The sequence below is a fragment of the Lissotriton helveticus genome, chromosome 10 (genome assembly GCF_964261635.1).
Source record: "Lissotriton helveticus chromosome 10, aLisHel1.1, whole genome shotgun sequence".
Taxonomy (NCBI): Eukaryota; Metazoa; Chordata; class Amphibia; order Caudata; family Salamandridae; genus Lissotriton; species Lissotriton helveticus.
In genome coordinates, this window is record NC_136071.1 from 836,221,174 (window position 1) to 836,241,174 (window position 20,001).

Consider the following 20,001-nt stretch of genomic DNA (forward strand, 5'->3'; position numbering starts at 1 on the left):
CCCCATGTAATTTTCCAAATGAACCGTTCATTGCGGCTACACCCTAAACGGTTAAACAGAATTATACCAAATTTGTCAAAGAGGTAGTCCTCGGTTCGGACTCGCGTCTTTTGCTTAAATGGTGTAAATATGTTCAGTAGTTTCTGGGAGAATTACAAGTAAAAGTACATATATCTTTATGGCCTCGTGGATTTTTTTTAATTTTTTTTATTTTGAGTGTTTTGTATAGAGCGAACAAGGCCCTTGCCAGAGCGCTTTACTGGGCAGATAAAGGTGGTAGACCTAAGCATAAAAATACTGTGAGTTAGATAAATACAGAAATGGTAGCTAACATAGAAAAGCACATATATACATGGATGTAAAAATAGTTCAAGTAGATTTGGCCAAAAGTAACGCTTTCACTTCTTTTTGAAAAATGTCATGGAGAGGTTAAGTCTCGTGTCAGGAGGCAAGGCGTTCCATATCCTGGGGGCCATTCCTGAGAAGGTCCGGTTGTATGTTTTCTTCTTGGAAAATCGTTGTGGTGTCAGTAGAAGGTTATCGGAACTCCTAGTAGTGTAGAGTAGTGCTTGCTTTAAATATATACATTTTCCTTCGCTGCCTTTAGGAATAATTTTTACATTTGTCATATAAAAACACGATTGAGAAACATTTTTTAATTTCAAAAACAAACTTACATTCCTCCTAGAGTTTAGCCATTGTACCCATCGGTCAGCTCCCTATTCAGTCATAACTCACTTCGATAAGTTCATAGCCTCATGATACAATATACTGTGCAATGCAGAATGCCACAAAGTTGGTGTATTTTCACAGAGCTGTGCAACAACAAAGTAAAAAGATTTTTTATTCCGATTGTTACTATGATTCAATATCATCTTAAATCAGCTCTTTTTCAAATATGTTGTATTACACGTCACCCTAAAACGCTCTCAGTCAGTATAGCAGAACCATTTTCCAACTATGTGTTGGAAATCAATAACCCATCTGGTTTATTTAGTCAGAAGATAAAATTCATAAGTTCTACTGTCTTCTAGTGGGGATATAATTGCCCGCTTAGCGCAGCAACTTTCAGATCAGTATTGCTACATTGTTTTAGAAAACGGGAATGCAACAAAGTATTGAATGATATAGAAATCCAAACTATTCCAAAACAGTCATATTTGCCAATGTAAGTATCCCAATGGCTACTAAACAGAGTATAGACCAATTAGCTAACTGGGTAACTATTAGCAACTTAAAGGTTTAAAGTTGCCGATTCAGACATTCTATAATAAGGCCTTTACTTAATTACAAAAATTCTACCATCTGACTCCATTTCCAGAATTTCATTAAGCTTAGGTCATATTCTCAACAATTTCCACCCACAGCAACCTTGGCAGCTTGCAAAAATCAGATCCAAATGTTTCCTTCCTGCTTCTGTAGAGATAAAATAATCTACATGAAATGAAAGTTGAAATGACTTCAACAAATATAAAACCCTCTACTTTTTTTGCATCCAACTGCACAATGTAGACTTTGACATACAGAATGCTGCAAAGTCGAGCAGTCAAGGCTTACTCTTGGGATGTGTGCTTTGGGGTAAACAGACAGGGAGCTAGCACATATATATCTCACAGAAATATATTGTTCAAGTGGCATTTTTTTAAATAAAAGATAAAATCTTTCCAGTACCTTTCTCAATTAATGTGTACAATTCTGTGCGTGTGTGCATTACACGACCTAGGAGACAAAAAGAGTGGAAGTAAGATATTCCGAATGATCCAACCAAGGCACGATTTCTGGTGCTTTTAGGTGCGGCAGCACAGTCAGCTATCTTTTACAATATTGATGCTGCAGCATTCTCACAATATTTGCAGAGCTAAGGAGAGGGTGCCAGGGCTGTCCCAGCACCTTTCCCTTTGTGTCAGCAGCAGCCTTTCTTCTGGGGTCCCTGCAGTTTGGGAATCGGCGATGCTGAGGTCGCAAGGACAGGTTTCTTTAACACAAAAAGGGGAAGCAGGGCCCGAATGCTCGTAGTCCATCAGGCTGGCTGCAGCTACTAAAAAAAATTAAATTGCTACCACAGGGCACAGCCTCAGGGATCCTTATGCTAAGGTCGTCAGTGACACTTGCAGGAGTGCATAATGGTATCAATTAAATTGATGGCCAAGGACTGCGACGTCAAATTGCAGATGTTTGGAGGTGACCTTGGGTGTGACAGGTGGACACAGTAGCACACAGTCCTCACGAAGGGAGTCACATTTGCTTTCAATGACTGTTAATGAAATCAGGGGACACACGTCCATCACAGGGAGCAGCGGTCACTATACCTCTTGAAGAGAGTCCCAATTGGTCACTGCAGATCTCCGGTGTAATGACGACCACAGAGACACGTGTGCCTCACACAGGAAGTTGTCATTGGGTTGGGCAATACTCTCTAGCCTCTGTTCTTGGTAGACTTGCTTCTCAAGCTCCTCACAGCAGTACTCATTATCGATAATCTCGGCCTCTCCCTGTGGTGGACAGTCTGTCTCCACTCTCTCCCACCAGGTCACCACAGCAGACTTGGGGTGAAGAGATTACTCCTTCATGGGAGGCAATGAAATCTTCTGCCTCTGGTCCCAGCCTTTCCCTACACAGTTACACAGAGCTCGTTGAAGTAAAAGATGAACAATACGAAAGCCAAAGGGATCAACTCCTATACAGTACAGTTGATATCTGACCAAGGGACCACTAAGATTTAAAACTAGCCCAATTCCTTCCAGTGAAAACAATAAAGTCAATGTGCAGGTTCCTTTCAGACTTTAGCCATAGGTTACTGCCATTTCAAAGGGGCGCACTGCAATACAGACAACTGCTGGACAATCAACACTGTTGCTGGGGTCTTCTTTTCGAATCAGAAGTGGACACATGATGCAAGAGGTGGGAATGGAATGCATCTCCTTATGTAAAGGTGTATAATATTTTACCCATACTCCTGACTGCAGTTATTCTTCAGGTGTTGCTTCTGTGACGCCACAAGCTGTCCTTGTACAACAGGCTTTATCATTTACATAAAAACAATAAGAAACAGTGGCCATGCGTGAATTTGAGTATGTATGAAAAGGTATCAAATTTAACGACATCCCTCACGAAAAAGTGGTCATTTAAAGTAGAGACTGAGGTGGCCATCTTTAAATAAGAAAAGGCCATTTATGGTCAATCAAATGAGACATCAAAGATCAGTATAATGTATACATGGTGGAAGAGATACAATAGTGTTCTAGGTCTCATGTACTTATTAATACCAGATTTACCTCACGTTATAAGGGTCATCCAAAATGGGAACTGCAGCGGCCACCTTTAATTAACAAAAAAAACGAACATTAGTGGTCAATCAAATGGAATGGCAGCAATCAATTTACCACGTTTCAATTAAGAAGATCAGTGGTTATGCGTTGATGAGTACATAAAATCTAAGTATCATGTGCCTCACAATACCAGTTGGTGTTATAGTACCTCATCATACGAAATATTCTGGTCAAATATGCAACAGTAAGTCAGTCTCTAAGTCAACTGTATGGCGAGAGAGGTTATAGTGTAAGTTTAAATGTAGGTTCACCAGTATTATCAGATAGTTAGTCCATGCGCTTAAGTCATGAAATTAGATGTGTAGAGAGGATGAAAGAGAGAATGTAATCAAAATTATTCTATGCACTACAGTTATAAGAAAAGGTATATGGAAGGTTTAATAGAGATGAGAGTAATCAGAGATAGGGATCATCAAAAGTTTCTATAGCACAAATATCATCTTAGAATCTCATCATAAGAACTCTATATCACAAGTGTCAAACATATTCAATCTTCGGGAATTGTTCAACCATTAGTACCAAATCTAATAAATCATTACATTATCCTTCAGTTTGGTTTATGTATCAATCACAAATTGGGTTCATAGACCTAGCTCATGTCGCGGTAGCTGACCTGATTGATCAGTGGTACCTGCCAAGAAAGAAAAATTTCTTTCTAGTGTCCCCTCACTCACCGGGGTTGCCCCACGGTGACATGCTTCATCATTGGGGCCATCCTAGTTCTCTACGAAAAGGTGCGTGCCGCGACTCACGAACTACGCAGGTGCACTTCAATGTGAGAGACTATGTGTAGTGCAAAGTGGTGGAGTGGGTGTAGGTGAGTTAAAAATACCATGCTTAGTGGGCCTCAATAAATGTATTTTGCTCCTAGACAGGTATGTTAAAAATGGGGTGAAAATCACTAATAACCAACCTTCAATGGGGATTGGTTCAGTGAAAGGTCGACATGTTTCATGCTACCCCTAGCATTTCTTCAGGACCATGCAGGGGCCAGCCCTGCATATGCCACTCCAATGTCCCTAATAAGGCAGTGATAATTTAAAACACTTAATGTATGAAGCATGCGTTCGTAATAGAATAAATACGATTTTTTGGATTTCAAAAGCTGTAAAAAGAAAGCACACCATTAATAGCATTTTAAACCTCCCCTGCGAGGAGGGTCACATAGTGTCTTCTCATGACGCACGCATCATGGGCTATGGTGGATGGTTGCACCATATTGGCGCGTGCAGGCTCTCATGTCAGGCAATGAACAGTAATTCTTATAAATAATAATAAGTGGTTGTGAATTCACACATAAAAACAAGACAGGACTTGATGTGACCAGGACGATAGACACACAGAACACATAATAAGTGCAAAAAAATGCCAAAAAGAGGGCTGGTAATAACCACAGGGATGCACTTTTGGAACCCAAAGGAGAAAGAAATGTGGCTGAAAACAGAAGGCCAATTTGCATTACAACTTTCAACAAAGTGTCAGATCAAATTACAAAAATTGTGAAAAAACACTGGCCAATTGTCAATAGCGGGAACTTGAACATACCTATGCCAATGTTCAGCCACCGCCGAGGGAAGAATCTGAGAGACCACTTGGTCCACACCCGTCCTAAACCTACAACTACCACTAACAGACTCCAACCACTACCAGCGGGGCACTACCCTTGCAACAACTGTAGCACATGTCATCTAACATCTACCACGAAGATGGTGACCTTCAATAACAAACCTACCTGGCATTTAAGACAAATGTCTAATTGCAACACAAGTGGAGTAGTGTATCTGATAACATGTGTATGTAACTTACACTACATTGGGATGACCACCCGAAAGATCAGAACTCGAATTGTTGAACACAGGAGTAACATCCGGTGCAAACGGGCAACTACACGCATGACTAATCATTTTATAGAGATGAACCATACACCTAACGATCTGACATGGGTCGTTTTGGAGACTGTAAAAACAAGGGAAAACCAAGAAAGAATACTCCACGAACGAGAACAACGATGGGTGTTCAAGTTGCCTACGGATACCTGTGGACTGAATGATGACATCCCGTGGGGTGCCTTCATAAACTGAACCGTTTGTAACCTTTTTCTTGCAGGTACTCACCTACAGTATTGGTTTATTTTTATAAGGTTTCGACTACACAACGTTATTTTTGGAGCTATATATCACTACTAATAATAATGAGACATTTGGCCAATATTACATAAATGTTTATCCTCATGTTAGGAAGCACTGACATGCCATCCTTAGTGAGTTTCTTCCATTTACCCTCATGACAAGGTGGTTATCTAACAGGCGTAGCCTTTTGCAAGCACCATTTGTTTGTATAATGAGGTTTTTTTCTGTACTCTAACCCCCCTTTTTTTCAAACTAAAAAAAAGGTTTTACAGGAAACTATTCACCAGTCCTCGCACTAATTCTATAGACAAGCGACTAAAAACAGCTTGGTTCCCTATGAGAACCTTACATTGCTTTTATTCCAACTCCGTTTTTTTCAAATAATTTTCTCAAATAATTTTTCAAATAATTTTAGAAGCGCTCCTGCATTTTTCCTCTTGTTTTAATATTGATATTCACCAGTATTAAAACCATTACGAACGCGTTCGCAACTTTAATATAGCCTTCGCGAACCATCCGCCCCCCTTTCTTTTTCAATACCGTTTATTGTACCACGGTTTGACATCCTCCCAAGATGGCCGACCACCTCTCACGGTCTAGCAGCTCATTGACGAATCCCGGAAGCTCCGATTAAACTTAATTGAGCAAGCACAGCCACAGAGTGAGATGCGGTCCCGGGGAGCTGAATTTAGGTATTTCCGTACGTTTTCACGAGCAAGGAAGTAAGTAATATCTTTTTTACAGACGGCTCGGTTTCCCTTGGCAATGCATATTTGGGTAGCGATCTTGGCAGTAGATACTTACCGACCTCTCTCTCTTTTTCCTTTTTAACCCCATAACGGACAATCAGCAGTGAGTCCATATGGTGAAAACGAACCCCTAGAGAGACCATGAGGTGCCATTGAGCACAGCTATAAGTAAATATCGCTAAACAGTTTTTCCTCATTTTTTATCTATGCACTTATTATGTGTTCTGTGTGTCTATCGTCCTGGTCACATCAAGTCCTGTCTTGTTTTTATGTGTGAATTCACAACCACTTATTATTATTTATAAGAATTACTGTTCATTGCCTGGCATGAGAGCCTGCACACGCCAATATGGCGCAACCATCCACCATAGCCCATGATGCGTGCGTCATGAGAAGACACTATGTGACCCTCCTCGCAGGGGAGGTTTAAAATGCTACTAATGGTGTGCTTTCTTTTTACAGCTTTTGAAATCCAAAAAATCGGATGTATTCTATTACGAACGCATGCTTCATACATTAAGTGTTTTAAATTATCACTGCCTTATTAGGGACATTGGAGTGGCATATGCACGGCTGGCCCCTGCATGGTCCTGAAGAAATGCTAGGGGTAGCATGAAACATGTCGACCTTTCACTGAACCAATCCCCATTATAGGTTGGTTATTAGTGATTTTCACCCCATTTTTAACATACCTGTCTAGGAGCAAAATAAATTAATTGAGGCCCACTAAGCATGGTATTTTTAACTCACCTACACCCACTCCACCACTTTGCACTACACATAGTCTCTCACATTGAAGTGCTCCTGCGTAGTTCGTGAGTCGCAGCACGCCCCTTTTCGTAGAGAACTGGAATGGCCCCAATGATGAAGCATGTCACCGTGGGGCAACCCCCGGTGAGTGAGGGGACACTAGGAAGACATTTTTCTTTCTTGGCAGGTACCACTGATCAATCAGGTCAGTTACCGCGACATGAGCTAGGTCTATGAACTCAATATTTTGGATTCTTGGTTGTACACTAATTATTTGGAGGGCGACCTAGTCTCCTATTCCTCCTTCTCCCTCAGTCTTATAATCAATCACAAATTGGACACGTGTCAGTTCTAGTACAATCTTGCACCATTATTTAGGCCCCATCGAAATAATTAATATTTCATTCCACAGTATTGTTCAGAATATTAAGGCATATTTTGTGTTGTTAACAATTGGCACTTCTTATTAAATGACATCTTCATTGATCACTTATAAGGTGTGCATTCATACCCCAATCCCGTTGATTCTCCTTTGTGGGTATCATCTCCTTACTTCCTATGTATCATTGGTAAACAGTAACCTCAACATTATAGAAGATATAATAACTACCCGGTAAGTTCTATTCCCCTAAAAGGTGGTGCAGTTCCCGGTCAATGTTCAGACCATAATCTACCGCTCTCTGCCGCAAGATCCACACTGTCTCCTGAAGTCTCAGCTGCAGTTCTCGATTACCACCCCTTTCTCTGCGGAGAATCATTTCAAGCCCATGGTAGTCAAAGGACCAAAATTGTGTTTGTTTGTCACATTTGAGTATGTGGAAGGCAATAGGATACTCTGAGTCTCCCTGTTTAACAGCTCTTAAGTGTTCCACTGATAGTGGATACTAAACAGACATTGGCACGTATTGAAGGAGGACAGTGTCCCAGGACAATACATAAATAATAAGGCAAACACAACATTCCGAAGAGGAAAGACCCGAAAGAGACTAATTAGTCCAAGTTACCCTGGTACTACTAATATACAAAGTAACTGGTTAATGCAACACAACAAGGGTTTTTACAAACGTGGGTTGGCAAAGGAGACAACGAGATTCAGATATAATAATAGCTGTTTGTTCCATATCACTAGTAATATCACATGGACTACACAATATGTTGTCTATATTTTGATATGTAGGTGTGATAAGATATATGTGGAGAGCACAGTTAGGATGCTGAAGGAAAGGATAGCTATTCATAACAGTAGGAGTATCCTCTTCGTTTGACCTCACTCTACCATCATTTCCTCTCAAATGTCTATGCTGCTTGTACCTTTCCATGAAAGGCGCTAATTGTTATTCATTACTGCTATTCGGGCACTTATTTTGTTATACCTAATTTTTTTCTTTTTATCAGGTATTAATCATTGAATCACCCTCTCTTATACTATTAATGGTCTACCTCAAATTATCTTTTTATCTTTTTTGTAAATGTAATGTGTAACTTTAAATTTGCACTCAAAATGGTATTCCTCACCCTATCTTTTTGATTGTAATGTGAAACTTGTAATTTTATTTTTCTGACTTATTCCTCTGATTGTTTACATCAGTGTTTCCCAGAGTGGGGTCTGCGGGCCCCCAGAGGTCCGTGACACATTCCCATGGGGTCCATAGGAAGCAGTTTTAAAAACACAGAAAAGTTTCTTGTATAATTAGCAGCTTTCGAGCAACAATAAAAGTGTCAAGATAATGCCAGTGATTTATGTAACTGCTGGAGAGAGATGAGAGTTTTTTTCAGTGGCAGCACTGACTTAACTAATGTAGCACAGAGGGTTAATGTGCCTACTGCAAAGAAAGTGTAACCTGCATTTTAAAAAGCAGTATTTTATGTGCATAGGTCTGTGGTTACTGCTTTTGTCACAGAGATTATTTTGTTACTGTGCACTTCACAAGTGAAAATCGTAATGTAGCAGAGGGACCTATAAACTGTCATCAAAGAGCTGCTTGCAAACTGCATGGTACCAGTTAGTAACTTATGTTTTTTCCCAGTCATTCATTATCCTGATGCTGCTAAAAAAAATATTTTGGTGGAAATACATTGTTAATGCTCAAGTCAGTGCTAGCCACTGTGTTATGTTCTGAATCCTGAGTGTGTGCTTTTCCAGACCAAGCACTATTTAAAAATGCCTACCAGTATGAATGACATGTGAACACTACACCTTGTAGTCCCCTTTACCTTATGTAACATTTATTTTCTATACACTGATTTACATGTATGATTCATTGTCTCTATATATGTGTGATGTAAAGTGCTCTGACATCCTACAATGGTATGAGAGATGCTATAAAACAAATGAAATACATGTGACAGAGGGGCTATTCCTTCAATATAAAATACTAAGGACCAGATGTATGACCCGTGTTTATATGCGCAAACGGGTTCGCAAACCTTCTTGAGCATCCAAAAACCTATTGGGCCATGTACATAGCCTATTTCGCGAGTCGCAATTTTTTTGCGACTCGCTAAATAGGTTTTGCAACTTGCTATTTGGAAGGGGCATTCCCTTCCAAATAGCAAGTCTCAAAACCATGTACAGATTTTTTGCGACTGCAATTGCGGACGCAAAACACTCGCAATTACCACCTACTTCAACTAGATCGTAATGCATTCGCAAATGGGAAGGGGTCCCCAGGGACCCCTTCTCCTTTGCAAATGCATGCAAAATTATTTTTTAAGGGCAGGCAGTGGTCCCAGGGACCACTGCCTGCCCTTAAAAAATGGAACAAAAACGTTTCATTTTCTTTTCTTGTAAATGCATGGAAAACAAGCTGCATTTTTAAAAAGAAAACTGCTTTATTTAAAAGCAGTCCCAGACATGGTGGTCTGCTGAGCCTATCAGGCCACTATCCCTGGTAGGGCTGGCATTCCCAATGGGCTCGCAAATTGCGAGAGGCTCATTATTATTAATGATGCTCGCAATGTGCGACCCCATTGGGAATCCCAAACAGTGTTAAACACACTGTTGTACATTTCATTTAGCGACTCACAATTAGATACTCTCAATGTGTCGCCAATTGCGAGGCGCTAAATGAAATGGTCGTACATTTGGCACCAAAATCCTTAGTACTTTGAGTATTTGTTTTGTGTATCACGTGTTTTTTTTAATTACTGTTTTAATATTTTAAATTTAACTCATACAAATTGCTTGGGGGTCCCTGGCTTCCAGTGGTGACTCAATGGGGGTCCTCAAGAGTAAAAAATTTGGGAACCACTGGTTTACATAATATATAATTGGAAAAGACGTCTTGCGGCTCTTACACTCCCAATTCACTGTTCTTAATTATTTTCTCTATTCCCTTTGCCTCACGATCTCTTTATCAGTATTTTCAGCACTCCACCCTACTATTTTCTCTCCCTGTTGATCAAATCTCCTATTCCCCCCCTTTTCTCTCTTTATTTCGACCCTATACTGCCTCTTCCCCTGGAATCTCCCCCTTCTCCCACCCCCACTATATCGCCCAACACTCTAACTACCACTTTGCACGAGCTCCACGTTCACTTTGAGATATTACCTTTCATTGACATCCACCTGTCCCACATCTGTGCTCCTACACTCATCCCCACTGCGTGCCACCCTAATCTACCCTCGCTCATCTTCCTCCCACCCTCCGTCTACTTACAGCTGACCCATCATGCCTCCCCTCAATCATACTCCCTTGACGTTAGACTCACCCATTATTAGGCATGGCCCTAACTCGTGGTCCATCCTTTACCCTTCAAACCTTTCAAAAAACGTCAAGAAAAACTTTAAACACAAACTTCTAACACTTCACCAAGAAACCCTATTTGTAGACAACTACCGTAGCCTCACCTCCATCATAAAAACTAACTACATCTTCTTCAGCAAATGCCCTTCTCAGTGGAAACAGTAAGTGAATGCAGCCGCGGTTGCACTCAATTCTCAATATAAACAAAGTTTCTTAGAAATCTAAACAACAGTGTCCGTTCTCTGTGCGGCGTGCAAACTGTAAAAAGGTTCTGCTATACCTTTATACTTAAAGTCAGAAAAGAAAAAATCCTGGATAAATATCCAGGAAGAAACCGTGCACTGCCTCTTCACTCATTGAGTGTATTCAAAATATGATCTGTCAAATGTTAACAAAGCTACGGCTTGATATCATATATTATTCAAAACATTTACAAACTAAACATTTGTGTTATAAAACAGTTAACATAATAGTGTAAATCTCTTCAATGTTGTCTTGAATTCATCTTTATTTCTTGTTCATGGAGATTGTTGAATATTCACAAAGTCCAAAACGTATAGCATTGATTTTTCACTTCTACATATCCCAATGCATTTCAGGCTTCTAATGCGCCCTTCTCAGGGGAATCTACAAAACAGATTTATACAACATTATTAATAAGAACGGGAAGCAGCGGAATGCTGCAAGCTCATAATGTCATGGTCAGGAAATTTATAAAATGAACAAGAGCAGTGTTCATAACCAAAGTGAAAAGTAAAGATACCCGATTTCCAAACTGTGTGAAGTTGGTGAAAATGAGTCAGGTGGAATCTAAAGGTGCCTACATTGGAACGCTTACCGAAGATGTGAAATAGAATAGAAAGATGAGACCAATAAAATGAATCAGAAGAGTGAAAAAACGGAAGCTATGCTTACAGAGTGATCTCACGTTAAGGAAATACCGGACGGGTATTCTGGCCGATTACATACAAGTCAGGTGCTGTGTATCAATGCCTCTGTTAAAAATGGTAAAAACCATAGATGAAATACTCTATGCTAAGATGTTGAACCAAAAGTGAAAAATATGCCTGACGAAGGGCGCCTTAGAAGCCCGAAATGCATTGGGATATGTAGAAGTGAAAAATCAATGCTATACGTTTTGGATTTTGTGAATATTCAACAATCTCCATGAACAAGAAATAAATATGAATTCAAGACAACATTGAAGAGATTTACACTATTATGTTAACTGTTTTATAACACAAATGTTTAGTTTGTAAATGTTTTGAATAATATATGATATCAAGCCATAGCTTTGTTAACATTTGACAGATCATATTTTCAATACACTCAATGAGTGAAGAGGCAGTGCACGGTTTCTTCCTGGATATTTATCCAGGATTTTTTCTTTTCTGACTTCTCAGTGGAAAAGCATCTTTCTTCTCCACCTTCCTATCACTAATTACCTCAACATTTCCTATGGTCTGAATCTGTCCACCACTCCCTCCTCCACATTTCCTGCTGAAATTGGCATCTCTATATTCAAATCAGGAAATATACTTATACAAGCATCTGAAAAACACCTCACCATTTTTTAACACCACTTCATCTCGCTATCCCAAATCCTTAAACCTATCCTTAACACTATTCTCCCAGCCTCTCAAATGCAAGACACCTTTTTGTCCCCGCACACCCCGACCCCTTCTCATCCATTCCCTGATTCACTAACCATGACTGAAAGCCTTGTTTTCCATACTCACTTCCCCATGACCTCGCCAGCTTCCCCCATTCTTTCAATTCTCTAACCATTAATGAAAGCCCCGTTCCTCAATTTCAACTGCCTATAACCTCGCCAGCATACCCCTTCTACTGATTCTCTCTCAACTCCCTCTACCTCCCAAACCCACCCTCCTCTAACTACCCCACCCCTCGATCCCCATACAGCTCCGCGATCTACTCCACTCTCCTTCCCTCTCTGTAACCTTACAAAAACGCCCTCAGTCACAAAAAACCTATACCTCTCCTTGTAACACCTCCCTGTGTTCCCCCAACGGCTCCACTAATCACGCCTATTTATTCTCCTGTAATCCCCCCATTATCTAACTAACAGCCCCAAACTCAACTCCCAGGCCCTCTTTTCCTCTCATGACCCCCAGTTTACTACTGGGAGCGCCCTCTCTCACCCCTCAACTCTAACTCTACCCCCTTATCTCAACACCCCTCTCCTCCCCCCTCCTGGCATCCCACCTCTTCCACATCCCAGATCTCCATCCACGACCAACACTGACTTTTCACACCTCCATCCTGATCTCCTAGCCCCCTTCACTATCTCACTTCTTCCCCTATCACTCCTGAACATTGAACTTCACCTCTCGACCCTCGTGTTAGAACTCTCTACTCTCAGAAAGGACATCATCTCTCTCCCCACAAAAATCCCTCCCAATCACACCTTTCCCTTAGACCCCACTCAAACTTACTACGCACTCGATAACCAAGGAACTATTTCCCCACCGTCAATTCTCCTTCTAAACCGACAGGCAATAATAGTTCATTCAGTCCACCCCCTCCCGAACCATTTTCCCCCTCACGACATCTCTGACTTCAATAAAGTCCACCCCCTCTCCACCCCGACTTCGAACTCCCCACCACCTCATGCATCTATCCCAGTGACCCTGTGAATTAGTAGGATCCTGCCCTCCCCAGTTTCTCTATCTAGACTGACAGGCTGTAATAGTCCATTCAACCCTCCCCTCCTCCAGAGACATCTCCTCCCCATGAACTCTCTGACCTCAATAATGTCTACCCCCTCTCCACCTTGACTACGAACTACCCGCCACCTCATCATCTATCCCAGTGATACTGGGAATTAGTAGGATCCCGTCTTCCCCAGTTTCACCCAGATCACCCCAGCAACTCACTTCTGTCCACTCCTGTTCCTCCTCTAAATTAAGTGACCCTAAATCCCTCAACTGCATGCTGGTTAATTGCCGGTCGGCTTCATGTCACGCAACTAAAGTCGCTGAAACCATCCTCAGTGAAAGCATTGAAATCGCCCTTTCTGACCGGAACCTGGCTCAACTCCCACTCATCATCAATCCTTGACTTACTTTCTACCCCTGGTTATTCCATCCTCAGAAAAGACAGGCTTGATAAAATCGGAGGAGGCCTCGCTATAATTTATAAAGAAGAACTTAAACTTTCTCCTGTCCTCCACCGTGACCTTTCCACCTTTGAATACCTTGGTGCTGAACTTACAGTACAGGTTCCCCTTCTTTTTGCCAGCATAATATCTACCACCCACCTGGCGACACTCTCTCCTTTGCTGAAGAGTTATCTGATCTTCTTATACAATTATCGCTCTCCAAATCTAGAAACCTCTTTCTAGGGGACTTTAACCTCCATTGGAACAAATTGACGACCCCACGGTCAACCTCATCAATGACTTACTTTACATCAGCGACCTGACTCAACTCTGCAATTTTCCAACACACTGCAAAGGTGCCACCCTTGACGCTATGATCACAAGCAATAATCTGGCTTCTCTTTCCCACATTATCCCCATTGACTGGTCCGATCACCACCTCATCCTCTTCACGATCACCAGCTCTATGCCCTCTCCTCCCTCTAACACCAGCAAACTAAAAAAGCTAACCAGAAATCTTCACCTTATTACACCTGGCGAACTGGAGTCTACAATAAAAGCTCGCCTCCAGCTTTCCCCTCTCTCCCATAGTGGCACTGACCTTACTGAACATTACAACAATTCTATCACTGAAGTCCTTGACCAAATTGCCCCAACCAAATTAAAAGTCCCAAAAACTATTCCCTCCAAAACCTGGTTCAATACTGACCTTAAAAAGAGAGACGAGCTCTCAGACAGACTGAACGCACCTGGAGGCAACAACCTTCCACCTAGAATCTTGTCCTCCTCAGAGCTGCAAGGACCAACTACAAAAAACACATCTTTAACGAAAAAGCTTCCTTCCTTCGTTCTCAACTTGATCGGGCAAGAAATCATTCTAGGGAGTTATTTAACATTGTCAAAAATTAAACTACTTCAGCCCCACCCAAACTACTATCTATGGTTGAGAGATGTGAAGAAATTGCTAGCTTCTTTTCAGATAAAGTCACCAAGATTGACCAATCCTTTGCCTTAACTCCCCCACCACATAGCCAACCCCCCTACACAACATTCCCCCGTGCCTTCTTCCTCTCCTATCCACCCCTGATCCCTCCCAACTCCCCCTCCCTATCACCACCTATGAACCTTTCCTCACCGCCCGCAGCTAAAAAATAATGCTTCCTGGAATAATTTTTATCAAGTTTCAGAAAGCGATGTCCTCAACATCATCACCAAGCTTAATCCATCCTCACATACTAGAGATCCTCTTCAGGTTCATCTTGTACAAGAACTCAAACACATCATCGCCCCATATTGGACTAATATCAACTCTTCCTTTGCCACTGGTAGTGTTCCTGCTTCCCTCCAGCTAGGCCAAATTACCCCCATCATCAAAAACACCGCGGCTGACCCCAATGACTTAAGCAACCTGCACCCTATTTCTAACCTTCCCTTCTTATCCAAAGCCCTTGAAAAATGCGCCCTGCTACAGTTGGACAAGCACATCGACTCATTCAACCTCTTAGACGTTTTTCAATCAGGTTTTAGAAAGGGATGCAGCACAGAAACAGCAATGCTCAACATTATTGATGACATCCACCGCTCCCTTGACAAAGGCGAATCCTTCCTCCTCATTCTTCTCGACCTCTCTGCAGCCTTTGATACTGTTAACCATATTGCTTTACTCAATATTCTCAAAGACCATTTCGGCTTTGACGGTGCTGTTCTCAAGTGGTTCACCTCATATTTCCAACATAGAACCCAACAAATTAAAGTCAGCGATTGCCTTTCTAAACCTCTACTAGTCTCCTTGAGCGCTCCTCAGGGCTCTATTCTCTCTCCCACTGTATTCAACCTCTTATTCTTAAACAAGCAAAAAACAGTTACCACCTCTATGCCGATGACACACTACTTTACTACAGGATTAAATTCCATGACGACGTATTACATCTTAACAATGTCCTGACTAAAATTCAATTGTGGTTCCATCATAACCACCTCAAATTAAACCCCAAAAAAACAGAAATCATCCTATTCTCCCCCAAGAACAATTTGCTCCCTATTCAACACTGGATCGCGGACCTTAATGCTCTCAACTGCTCTCTCGCTATCCCCAACTTGGTCAAATCCCTCAGCATCAGCGTCGATCAGAGCCTCACTCTTACTCCACATATAAAAAACTCGGCCAAAGGTGCTCTCTTCACACGACATCACCTTAAAAAAATGAAACCCTTTATTCCAGCAGATTACTTTAAATCAGTTGTACAATCATTGGTCCTGTCTAGAATTGATTCTGGTAACCCCACTCTTGCTGGTACCCCTAAAGTCCACCTAGCCCCTATCAAATCCGTTCTTAACCTCGCTGCCAGGCTTATTACTAACTGTAAGCGTTATGACCACATCTCCCCTGTTCTCAAAAACCTTAAATGGCTTTCGATCGAAGACAGATCCACCTACAAGATCACCTCCATCACGCACAAAGCCCTTCATCAAAATACCCTATCTGACAAACTTAAAAAAGCGAGGTGTACCAGAACAATGAGGAGCACTAACGCTCATGTCCCTCCTCTGTTACAAAAGAAATCAACACAGTCACGTTCATTCTCTGGCAATGCGCCTTCAGTCTGGAATGCGCTGCCCAAGGATCTACATTGTAACCCTTCCAACCCCTGCTTTAAAAAAGACCTCAAGCTGCTCCTTCTCAATAAATTCCGGGGTTCTTAACTAAATTTACTTACAATGGCCTCAAACTCACCCCATTATACTGTCTATATTGGCCCCATCTTACTTATAGCTTCACCCCCTCCTTCCTCCCCATCATATCCCACTCTTTCTATTCATACACCCACCTCCACCCCCCCTTTTTTTTCTCCCTCTCGGACTACCTACCTCCTGCCTCCTACTTTCCACCTACCCCTCACCCTCCATAACTGTCCCTCATTCTCCTGCCTCTCCATCTTCTGACACACTGTATAATTCTTCTCTGTCTTCCAGTTCTACTATCTTCGATCTGATATTTGATTTAGATCTTCCCATTTTAAAACATTCCTAAAAGTTCTATTTGCCCTGCCTCATTTTCTCAATTGTACTAAGTTTTGTTCTCTTAATCTGTGTTACCAAATCCTGTAAAGCGCTCTGATACTCTTGGGTCCAGCTAGCGCTATATAAAACCTTTTAAATAAATAAATAAATAAATAAATAAAAGGATAATGGAACCCTTAAGAGTTGTTAAACAGGGAGACCCTGAAATGAAATAAGAATTTGATACCTTTTCATACATACTCAAATTCACGTATAGCCACTATCTCATTGCTTTTATGTAAATGTGGACACTTTGAAATAGCTGCTACATTCTTACTGGTAGACCACGTATTATTTTTGCCATTTCAAAATGGCCGTCGAGGTTTCTCTGTTTCGTACCATTAAATTGAATGACCATTTTCTCATGAGGGATATCGTCAAGTTTGATACCTTCCTATATATAATTATTTTTACGCATAGCAACTGTTTCCTATTGATTTTATTTAAATACAAACACTCTAAAATAGCTGCTACGTTCTCACTGATTGCGACGTGGTACAAACCAGGGAAACCGCGGTGGCCATCTTGGAACAGCAAAATTAATACACGTCTTTCAGTTGTGACGTGACAAACATCTATTTGGGACTACTTAAGACATTTAAAAATGGCGCCTATTGTCTACGCCAGAAATCATCCTCGGATACTCGTCGTACGACGGAGTTTACAACGCTTCATATCTGGCACAGTGAGTATTGAGCGCAAGGATATGGGATCTTGAGCGGATATTTCAAGAATATTAGAATATTTACCCATGACTATTTGAGAAATACAACTCTTATTATACCCACTGAGTGGCATGCGTCCTATTTACCCCAGGTAACCCAAAGTGGGCTTACGTTTCAAGATTAATAATACGACAGCCCTGCTTTATCTTAAATGAGTCGTATACGTTTTCGTTACTTGCTTTGCCACGATTTACTAGAGAATTTGGCCTTACCAATGGCAACCCGAGGAGTTTACACTTTAACAATAATATTACGACAGACATGTCTAATTTCCACTGAGTGGCATGCGTTTTCCGATATACGGAATAGTATTTACCTTACCCCAGGTAACCCGAGGGGCTTAAGCTTCAACATTAATATTACGACTGACTTGTTTTGCTACAATTCAAATATAGAAATTGGTTCTACAGACACAATTGGGTTCATGTCTGAATATAAAATCAGCTACTTTAATATCTTAAGGTATTTTGATTAGAATCTTATTTTATTTTATCTTAGATTTCTTGGATTTGGGATAATTTGGGATAAAAATATTTGCCTTCAGAGCACTTATCTGATCATCATATTGACTTAATAAGTCTAAAGTCTTTCATTAAATGTATATTTTACAGAACTTTCTGACTCTACACATATATATTTTATACTTTGGACCTGACTCGTATTAAAGCTAATGGATTTAGTGAGTACCAGTACTTAATCTTCCCACCTCTCACGGTTGACATAAATTTAGGGCACTGCACTAATTTAATTTTACACAATATATACATAAACTGTTGGGTGCAAGGAAGTCTAGACACACTAGACTTACAATGGTACTGCTATCAATCCTAACATCACCCATTGGAGCAACGGAACCTATCTAGAATTCTGATGACACATTTCGGGTGAACTATCTTGATCGCCTGACCCTGGTGATGGTTATTTTAGAGTAAATGTAAGACTTTTCCTCCAGATCTAGCAAAATGCTTATGTTTTAGATGTATTGCCCTGATGAAGTCTGCTGTAACTGACACAGCTATAGATGAAACACGTGTTGGCATATGGGCATCTGCAAAGATGGTGGAATAAAAAATAAAAAACCTCTGAAACCACGACCTCAGCTTTGAAGAATCTGGGGGATATTCTCAAGAACATGTGATAACTACTGCAAAAGTAGCTTAACGCAACTCTTCACATCGCAGTCTATCGCGGGAAAATAACCCTGTGTTAACATGGTATTCTCAACACGGCGGCACCATGCGATAGACCCACGATAACACGTCAAATGAACAAGTTAAAATCAATGCGCCACCACAAAAATGTGCGAAACGCGATTGCGAAAAAAGCGGAGATGACGTCAATCGCGATACAAAAATCAGCGAAAACCAGCAAAAGGCCTGCAATTCACACGCATCATGTGAGAAAATGCACTATAAAAGCAACAAAAAAAGGGAGAAAAAATAAAACTGCGTAGCACCATGGATGCCCCTGGACTGAGTGCAGAGGCCAACGCAAACCCCACTAGCCCCACAGACCACCAGCAAGGAACCTTGTGGTCGGGGAAGGCCAAGGAGAAGAGGAAGTGGCAGACGGGGTGCAGTCCGCAGGAAAACCAGATCAGCGTCATGTAGGTAACAGAACACTACAATCCACTGAACGTCAATATGATAAACGTGAATGCAGTTGGAGTGTCGAGGAGGTCTATGGAGGAGGACCACAGGCGCTGGCATGATGTGAAAAGCCAAACCAAGCACAAACCCACTGCCAACAGGAAGGCAGGAACGGCGACAGGAGGTGGGAGTCCTGCGTCACAGGAGGAGCTGAAGGAAATGGAGGCCACAGTCATCAGGGTGGAGACGGCGCAAGGAGTTGTGAGTCCGGACATAGCTCGATAGGACCTGATACAACATCAACAGGGTGAGTAACGACTAGGGACAGGGGGGACGTGGGGAGATGGGCACAATGGCACACATGCACGCTTAAGTAGAGCACACTGCACACCCACAATGACCGTGGATCATGTCCCTGATCCCCGTGGCACACTGCAGCACACACACATAGCAATAAGAGCACATCCGACAACAATGTGGTACAAAGTGCCACACTGACACTGCAGAACAGAGGACATAACTGGGTCCGCTTATGCGCAGAAACAGGCCAATCACATCTAACATAGCAGGAAAATGTGAGATGGAAATGTATGTGTACAACCTCACCTCTACCATGTAGTCTAAATGTCCACTGTCCCACAGCAAATATTCAGCACCTCCCAAACAGTCATAATGTACATTGTCATATAGTCTGCATTCACACTAGAAAAATGTGCCAACATACATGTCAGCACAATATCAACCTGCATCTCCCCTTCACATTGCAGAGGGACAAACAACACCTCCAGCAGAGCAGACCAGAC

The 20,001-nt window shown here is 41.5% G+C and overlaps 1 long non-coding RNA gene across 2 annotated transcripts in view; it reads right to left on the bottom strand.

Moving 5' to 3' along the window:
• Positions 1-20,001, bottom strand: part of LOC144785507 (uncharacterized) — a 452,423-nt gene that overhangs the window by 386,262 nt on the left and 46,160 nt on the right. The window contains exons 3-4 of one of the 2 annotated variants that reach the window (XR_013601935.1): positions 3,276-3,319; positions 246-1,719 (exon numbers count right to left, since the gene is read on the bottom strand). This is a non-coding gene — a long non-coding RNA (uncharacterized LOC144785507). Of the gene's footprint in view, positions 1-245; positions 1,720-3,275; positions 3,320-20,001 lie in introns of those variants that run through there. The other variant, XR_013601934.1, reaches the window with a different exon arrangement.